Source organism: Cyanistes caeruleus, chromosome 9 (genome assembly GCF_971803275.1).
Source record: "Cyanistes caeruleus chromosome 9, bCyaCae1.hap1.1, whole genome shotgun sequence".
NCBI lineage: Eukaryota > Metazoa > Chordata > Aves > Passeriformes > Paridae > Cyanistes > Cyanistes caeruleus.
Window position 1 is genome coordinate 449,004 of NC_141709.1, and position 9,606 is coordinate 458,609.

The 9,606-nt window shown below is 43.5% G+C and overlaps 1 long non-coding RNA gene across 1 annotated transcript; it reads right to left on the reverse strand.

The window, feature by feature from the left end:
• Nucleotides 1–467: 467 nt before the first annotated feature.
• Nucleotides 468–8,369, reverse strand: LOC147651418 (uncharacterized). Its single transcript, XR_015273714.1, has 2 exons — nucleotides 7,552–8,369; nucleotides 468–696 (listed from the first exon to the last, which is right to left on the reverse strand). It is a non-coding gene; the product is annotated as an uncharacterized LOC147651418 (long non-coding RNA).
• Between the last annotated feature and the right edge of the window lie 1,237 nt (nucleotides 8,370–9,606).

The window sequence follows — 9,606 nt, forward strand, 5'->3', positions numbered from 1 at the left end:
ATGGAACACTCCAAATATTAGGGAACTGCGGAACTGCATAGCCCAAGGCTCCATGTGGTTTCCAGTCACAGAGAAAACAACTGGAAAAATATGATCCATGAACCCAAGAGCCTAAAACAGGCCTCAGAACACTCCAACACGTGGAACACACATTTCATGAAGCTTGTGGCTCACGATGGAGTGAGGATGCTGTTTACCCGACCTGCCCGTTGGCAGGTTCAGGGCAAGACCAAACACGTTTTCAGAGTTTTCTGCTATTTCTGCAAATGTAATTTCTGTGAATTTTGCTTTCTTGCTTTCAGTGGCTCGTGCTGACACCTGTTTCCTTTTTGCCTCGCTTGTGTCATGCCTTGGACTCACAGAGAAGTAGGGGTTTCTTGCCTGATTTCCCAGTCCTGTATGGGCTGCTTGCATTTTCAAGGAAAAAAGTGAGGATGTGATGATGTGAAGACAAGGAAGCATAATTGTCTAAAACCTGTATATTTTTATTTATCAGCTTGGACCTGTAGTTTATCTGGATCCTTGTCCCCTTAGACCATCAACTTTTGCTTCTCATTCTCTTCTTTCTATGAAGCATCTCTTCTGTGCTGGGGACCGTTCAGCTCAGCCTCTCTCTCTGGCAGTGCTGCATGGAAATGTCAAAATGATGGCAGGGCTGTGGGGGAGGTCAGGCTGAGAGGGACTCGAACAGTGGAGCTGGAAAGAAAGAAAAAAGCAAAGGATTGAAAGAGTGAGAGGGCACTTTTCCCATACAACCTGCTGCTGTGCTGTGGAATGAGTCCCAACCCTGTACTTTCTCAAGGCAATAAAATAAAAAAACAACAAAAACTCCTCTCACATTGATTTTTTCCCTAAGTTTGAAAGTACAGTTCAGCTTGAAGCTTCATGTTCTGTGAAAATAGCAATGAAAGCTCAGTCCCAAATGCAAAACTTGCCAAGGGTGTGTGAAGTGAGGTTTTAGAATACATAAAAAGCTCTCAGATTTAAACTCTGCAGTCTCCTGAGCAGTGAGATGTCATTGTGGCACTCCTGGGCTGCCCTGCAGAAAGCTGCTGGCTCCAGAATCCATGCAGAGCTCCAAGGCACTCCTGAACTGCACTGACTGAGAAACACCTGGAGCAGCTGCGGCCACCTGAGCATCCGAGCTGCTCTCCCCAGGGGCTGGCAAAAGGAAACCACTTCAGAATGAGTGGTTTTCCTCTGTCTGGGCAAGGTTTATCAGCCTGTTTCAAAGGTAGCTGATTTCATTGCTACAGTGGCTGACAAGATCTGGTAGGGAGGGCATACCTGAAATTTAGGACAACCCCAGTGCCAGGATTCTTTGGAATAAACTTGAAAATGTGTCACACACACACAGTGCCTGTCTAGCATTCCCCTTCTTTATTCCCTCTGCATGAATTTCCCTCTGCCTTTGGTGGGGTCCCTGCTGAGTATTCATTCCTTTATTGCAGAATATATTGCAGAGGCTGATGAGGAAGTTTTATGCAGCATTCAAAGAGCTGTAGGATGCTCTGTGTAAGTACAAATAAATGACTGTTGTCAGCCTTCCCTGACAGTGAAAAGAACTGATCTTATTTCAAAGGCAGATGAAAGGATCTCTGAGAAATCTGTGATCTCTGAGAAAACTGCTGAGCATTAATACTGATTAGCATTAGGAAGTTTATTCATCATTCTTAGTAGACAGTCTTGGAGCGTGCCAGTGTATTTAATTAAAATGCTCTAATATAAAAACAATACTTGAGTTGCACCTGTATTAATGAGAAAACTCTCTCAACATAATTCAAGATGAATTTTCTGGTTCATTACCAAAAATCCAGCTCAGTGATTCCCTAATCACTGTTGAACCTGGCTAATGGTGTTTTTTCACTTAAACATGAGCAATTTGGAGTAAATACCATGCAAGCATTCTTATTTTAACATGCTATCCAGCCTGTTTGCCAAGGGTGTAATTTATCTAACACAGAGTTCTGGTTACTTGTTGGCTATTTATATAGAGGCATATTCTACACAATAGAGAATTTAAATTTTTTAATTTTTTAATTTTTTTATTTTGCTGAAGTTTTACTCAAAAAAAATACAAAATCCCCAGCACTAACAAAATGACAGCAAAGAAGTTTGGACACTCTGTTCTGGGGTGTATTAATCTTAAGCCCCAACATGTGTACCAGTCTATATTTGCAAATGCAGATTGTGCTTTGTGTGTTCCTGGGACCACTGCTGAATGTCACACTCCTGGTGCCACTGACACAGGTTTCAAACAAAAACAAAGCAAACAAACTAAAAATGGTAGGGGATGCTGCATTCTTTGGGCCTTGGGCCTGCAGAAGTTGAAACCATGAGCTTTTTCATAGAGTTTCTCTCTAAATTGTAATCTCTTTGAAGTTTTGTGAGGAAACAAGTGTCCAGAAGTGGAGATTCTTACACAAAGTGCCTTGTGAATCTGCCTGAACATCAAAACACCTTGAAGACATTTGTAGCTGGTGACAAAGCGGCCTTGTGCAGGCCTGAGGGAGGAAAGCAGACCAGCGTGCTCCCTCAAAATATACAAAGGATTGGAAAGTTGTACATTTTGAATTTAAATCCCTTTTGTCTGGTTTTGTTTGTAAGCTAAGGCCTCCTGTTATCTGCCAGCCCCATTTCCCTGCCAGAGAGCGCAGTGCACGTGTGATGCTGCAGAATTAGAACTGGATTAGAATTAGAGATATGAAAGCTGGAGCTCCAGAGGGCCTGAATCAGTGTGCTGCTCACACACCAGCATTATTTACTGATACAGCAGTGAGAACAGGACGTGAGCAAGAACAGAACGTGACGGAGCAGAAGGAAATAGATCAACTGTTGGCTACGAAAATAGCTGAGAAGTGTTGAGGAGATTGGGAGATAGAGAGTGGGGTTTGGTGTTAGAGCATGAGGCAGTTTCTCATCTGCTGAAACAAGTGTCACTGCAGCACTTCCAGAGTTCTGGGCTGAAACCTGAGTAAGCTGGGTCGAGTTCCTGTGCCTGCCATGGATTTCCTGGATGAGTTAGAGCAAAACTTGCTCTGCTGGATCCACGTCAGCTCTGGGCAGGGTGTCTGCTCCCACATGAGGCAGGGCAGGGTGTCTGGGGAGCCTGGCCAGCGCTGAGATGCTCTGTGGTGAGCTCTTCTGCCTGCACAGCTTCCTACAAAGCTCACCACGAGGTCCCAGAGACGGAGGGCAGTGAGTAAGAGCAGTCCCTGGCTGATTACTCCTCCTGTTAAAACGAAAGCAGACAGCCCCAGCCAGCCCCGAAGGGAAATTGGGGGGCAGAAGGATGTGGCTGTGAGCTGGGGACACACGTCCCACGGAAGCTGCTCTGACACAGCATCCCTCACATGGCCAAACTGGGCTTCACCTGTCCAGGCTAACTGCATGCATCGAATAAATCCATTTATTTATCACATCGATATTTATAATCCTCTCCCTTTACATCAATAAAGTGACAGCACATGTCCACGCCACTTAATAGACCTTCAGAACAAAAGATGCTTTCTTTTCTTCAATTATGCTAATAAGTCATTTTCCAAAGGAAAAAAAAAATATTCTTAAGTTTATTAATAGTGTGGTAGATCATCATGCTAGATACTAAACCTGTAAGAGTGTGCATTTTCAGCATGTGTAATTCAATTTTTAATGACTGACTTTAACAAATATTACAGTGGTTAATCCTGAGAAAAAGGGTTCTAACATATCTTAAAGGCCTGGTCAAAGGAATTTCTACCTCACTTATTTTAGTATTTGGATCTGAGGATGAAGCAGATGTTAAGCCTGACACTGAAAGAAAGATCTTTAATATATTTAATTGAGATTTCTTTAAAATGCATCAGTTATGGTACTATGACTCTGAGCCCAAGCTCAATCACGAAATTGTGATTCATGAACACAAAAGACAATTTATCAAGGAAAATAGGACTGATCAATTTTTGATTTAAACTTCTGTGATTCCAATGTATGTGACACGTAGTTGTGCAGTGAGATGTAATTTGTGTCTGTTTAGACCGTGGAGAGGGTGAGGAGATTTGGGTTTGTTTGATTTGGTTTTTTACCTGACTAATATTTACAGAAAAAATCATGAAGTCCCCCTAATACCACTCAGTGTGGGAAAAAATGGTTTGGAAAGTGAAGCATTTAATAAAAATTGTTAATGAAAAACCAAAGAGAATCTGTTGACACAGGATTAAGGGGATTTTTCTCTTATCACAGAATGCAGCAAATATTTGCCAGTGCCCCACCAAGGCTTCCATCTACAGAGCCCCATCTGCCTCCACCTACACTTTTTTTCTGGAAAAAGTTACATCTTTTGGAGAATATTTGTACCAGGCTATAAAAGCCAAACCCCAGGGAAGGGAGTGAAGCATTTCCTGTGGGCAGACCTGCAGATTTACCTGTGAAACCCCTGCTAATACCAGTGGCTGAGAAAAGAGCAAAGGTGCTCAGTGCACTAAACTGATACAGGTGTTACTCTTATGAATATGTGTAGACACAATCAGGTTTATTAACCTTTGCCTTGGACAAGACTACATAAAGGTTTAAGGGAAATGCTAATCATTATTGATATTTGTGGCTTGGGGATTTGTTTATTATTTTTAAATTAGACACAAAGGAAACAAGACTGTCCTGGTTCAGAGAGCTGTGACTCCAATTGTAAATGAACTCATAAAATTTAGATTTCATATGCATTCCCTTCCATTTCAAATGCACCATAACCTGGTCATCTTTCTGTACTTTTATATAATGCCAAGTTTAGTTTCACATTTCTGATAAAAGGGGCAAGATAAGGTGAAGTCTCTAAGAAATAAAATCCCCTGGTTCTGTGTCTGAAGTTGTTCAGGCCTCAGGCCTTCAGCTGGGATCCGCAGAAATGTAACTGGAGCAGTGCTCCCTAACCAAGGCCATTAATCATTGGCATGATTTTCATGCTCTAACAAATCCTGCTGACAATGAAACAGTGCAACTGCCAGAAGTCTGAGACTGTTTCTCACTGTTAATAGCAACCAGTGTGTATCATAGAATAAATGTGCAACAGCCAGGGTGTTCTGTGTTCTCTCTTTTTGAGCATTATTTGATTAATGTTGGTACACTCAGCTTGCCTGAAGAAAGATTTACTGAGGGGAAAACAGATGACAGGCACAGCTGTAATGTCCCTTGTGAATAGCAATAAACCAGCACCTGGTTCTGCTGATTCTGGAGTCTGTGTGAGGAGTTCTGGGGCTGGTGGGGTTTACAGTAAACTCTACAGTGAGCCTAGATGTCAGGTCACAGAAGTGCTGAGAAGATTAAAGGGCTAAAAAATACCTGCAAAATAAATTCATATAGTGATTCAAAGGTTTTTAAACCCCCCAAAGACCCAGATGACCTAGTTTGATGCGCTGCAAAATAAAAGCTTTACAACTGTGTGCAAGTCAAACCTTCTTTAGAATGTTAGATATCCAGTTTAGAGCTTAGTACCAGTCTATTGTGTCTTAACATGATCTTGTCATTAAACAGTGTCTCATTCTAGTTTGAACTGGTCTTGCTTTTGTATTTCTACTTCTATTATAGGCAATGATGACGTTATTTGTTGATCTGTTCCATGACAAATTAAATAGATTTAACTTATTTGTTTCTTTATTGGTAAGGAGATTACTGGGCCCCAATTATGGTTCTTTCTGTAAGCCCTTTAAATTTGGAAGGGATGGTTTTAACACATGGAGACCAAAACTAGGTATGGGATGGTATTTATGTCCCACTCAATATGCAAGGATATTAATGCCTCTCTGTATGAATAAGCAAAGTACAAAAATGAACTCCCTAATCACATTTGGAATGCACATGCATATGCTATATTGCATTTGGGGATGGTCTCACTCTTTTTTCCATATGTTGAGATTTTTACAGAGTAGTTCATGTTTTTGGAAAACATTTTTAACAAAGTAAAAAAGTCTTATTGGGAGTGTTTCAAAAAGGACACTCCTTATTTGCCAGGGTTGAAAAGAAGAATCCTTGATTTTCCCCAGTCTTTTAAAGAAGGAATCTCCCATCCTGATTTTTAAAGACAATAGTGGAGGTTTTTGTTAATTTGTGATGGGGGACTACATAAATGTTGTCATTCCTTAGTAATAAAGTGTCATCAAGTCTTGTGGAATATGAAGTCATGGAAAAGGACAACTATGACCAGAAATTGCTGCATGCATTTCAAAATTTCTTCCTCATCCCAAAAGCCAGAGAGTGTGAGGCTGCTGCCTAAATATAGGTGCATGCTGTCCCTGCAGGTGCCCTGAAATTTGGAAGGTACAGGGTTGTCAGCTGTGACATTGAACTTGCAGTTTCTGCCCTTCTGAAACAGCAACTAAGGGCAAGTAGGAGCCCATTCAGAATGTAAAATGGCACTAAAGAGCTTTATTAAATAAAAATTGAATCTCCTCCTGGATACTTTTGATGAAGTAGAACAGGGAGCTGTGTTTCTAATCCAAGACTGAGCCTTGTGGTCTGTGCTCCAGGGGTTTGCTGTCCCACAGGTCTGGCCGGTGAGCCTGGTGCTGAAGGCAAACAGGATTCGGAGCTGAGCCTTTCAGTATCCAGGTGATGTAATACCTGTGCCAAGTGGGCAGCTCAGTCATTCCTCAAGATGTTTTAGCTCCTGGAGCACATTTTTGTGCACTCTTGACTCTTTCTCTTTGGAAGCCTTTACCCAGGGATATCTAAACCCTGACCAGTCCCGTCTCCCAGAGCAGAGAAGCAAATCAGTCTCTGCATGTATAAAGCCTTGCTGTCCTCTGCTGGTGACAAACTTTAAATTTTTTAAAAAAACCTTTAGGCTTGCCTTAGCCTACTTTTCTGCAAACTACTGTTCTTTGTGTCCCTCTAAACCCTGGTAAATTTGATGTTTGTTTTATTTTTGTGCCTGTGCTGGAGTGGCTGGGGTCAGCGAGGCCCCAGCGTGTCTCTGACTCCCCCACTGCTCTCGCTTTGCCAGAGGTCTGCAGGCAGAGGGGAGAGAAGGTGTGAAACAGAAGGGCTGTGGGTGCAAGGATGGAACCTCGTGGAAGGGTGAGGTGGTGGGTGGAAGCAGGGTGAGAATTTGTCGTGCTAAGAATAGAAGACACGAGTTTCCCTAGAGAAAAGAAGCTGCCCTGGCCTCTGGGTTCTCACAGCAGCTCCTTTAAAAGGGTGGCACAAATGCTGAAGTCAGAGATTTACTCCCAGACTGGCAAGGAGATGTCTGTAAGCAGCAAAGGGGATGGTGGCCCAGCCTGGGGCAGGATGGGCAGGTCAGGAGTGGTGAGCAGGGGAACACTCCAGGATGACTCAGGCGTGCAGAGCAGCTGGGCACGTCGGCAGAAACTTTCCAGCCAAGTCACCCCCTTCTTTCTGGCTTTTTGAGATGGCCTTTAAACCCTACAGCTGTGGAAATAGCTCCAGTCTACATCTATATATAGATGGAGAGGCTCAAGTGTGGGCCAGAGTGCTATCTCCATCACCCTCCCCCAAGGCAGACAAACCAAAAAAAGCACATGAGGCCACAAGTCCACCCCCAGGCTGAGCAACACTCACCCTCCGTGGGCAGGGACAGGCGTGGGACCACATCACCAGCAGCTCAAAAAACAAACTGCTCCAAACCAAGGAAAAAGACAACGGGGGGCAATGGGAAGTCGGGGCATGAGGGGTTTGGCATAAAGCAAAGCCCCAAACCAGAACTGAAAGTGTGTTTCACCAGGCAGACAGACACCCCTTAGTCACAAGATAAGCAGTAGCTGGAGTGAGGGAGACTTGACACAGCTGTCCTGGGCTCTGCTGCACCTCCACGTGTCCCAGCTTAGCTTGTAAATCACTGGTTATTTCCAAATGAGGGAGGAAATATTGCAGTCATGAAGACAATAGTTTTTATTCTTGTTCTGTCCTCTCCAGCCATATCCTGAGGAAAAAAAAAAACCCAACTTTAAAAAATTTTTTTTAAATTTTTTTTTTAAGAAGTCTGGGGGTTCACTCATCGTTTTCCCATCAGAAAACTTTTGTGGAAAAATCCTGGCCTTCACATACAGAAACAGAATTTTTTTCAGACTGTTCATTCGTATTGCAGGGTCTGGACTTGTAAGGGTCTTGCTGATGAATGAGGTACAAAGAAGTTGAGAGCAAAAAATGTTCTCTGTTACAGCAATATCTGATGAAAGACTCCTCCAGCTGTGTGTCCCTCCACCTCTCTGTGCCCCACTTTGCAGATGGTTTGTGCATGGTGTTTCACAGCTGAATACCGAGGCAGTATTCAGCCCAGTCTGTCGCCTGGAAAAAACCCCAGCCCCAAAGTGCTGTGTTTTCTCAACATGGTCTGGCTCTTCCTCAGGCTTCTTCAGTGAGGATTTGCCTTTCTGCTCAGCAGCTGGGAGGGGAGCACGTGTTTGAGCACTCTCTGGACTGGCTAGAGGACATATGACGCGCTCTGTTGCAAGCACAGAGTGATAAATGGGTGCTTAGTGTGCAGAGGTTAAAGAAACTGTTTAAGAAACCTTCCTTTAATTAGCTCAATATATCTTCCCTTTCTGCTGCCTCTCTTGCCATGAGTTATGAGTTATTTAATGTAGCATCAAGGCACGGGCTTATAGCTCCCATAAATGATGGATATTTGGGGAGATTATTTGACAGGTCACAATCAACATTGCCTTATAGAGTTTGCAGGAGAGTTTGGAAAACACATGTCCCAGGTACACAAGTGCCCACTTAGTGGAAAAATCTTTTACTGTTGTTACAGGCTGGGGCACTCTGGTAACACAGTGGTGGCAGCCTTTAAAGGGCAGCTTTGAAAAGTGAGAGAAAGAGTCAAAAGTGCACATCTGGTGATTGTGGCAGGAGCCAGGACCCATCTGGGTGCCTCAGGAGAAAGGGGGTTTACTCCTCTAATGGGCACCTTGGCACTCCTTTGTGATTTCTTTAAATCTGAGCTAGAGAGGTAACCCAGGCACGGGGCTGGAGGGATTAGAGTGTGACAGGAAGGTGCCTACGCAGAGAATGTTCTTGAGAGGGTGTCAGAGAGCTATTGCTCACCTCTTCTCTTGCTTTGTATTTTAGCCTCATGCTGTACCCATGCCCACAACGATTTTGCATTTTCATATTTCATTGCTAACTTTAATCAAGAGTTTCAATGCACAGTCCCAACACTTCTCCCTTGGGGGTTCAGCTGGGAGCTGAGGAGCAGGAGGCTGGACGAGCAGCCCTCACAGAGACAAAAGCCTTTGCTTCAAATGTGCTCATTCATGCCTCATTTCTGTGCCAGTTTTATTCTCTTTTACACTAGGCTGGTGCTTACTGCAGTGAATGAAACAGAAGCACACCTGAGTTTCAGCTGGGATGTGGCCAGCTGCTTCGTATTTGAAGCATTAATTTGGAAAGACACAGAGCTTCCTTGTGCACAAAATAAACAACCTGTGAACTCCTGGTTTCAAACACAAGAAGTTCTCCTTCCTGCTCTGTGTTTTCAAATCAGTCAAAGCTGTAAGAGATGGATTTGTCCCCTGGGACAGTCTTCAACCAAAGCACAAGGAGTAAACAGCTGGTTCGTCCTGTTTAAGGGACGAGATCTCATTTCCTGCAGTGATGTGTAAAAGAAGGCTGAAG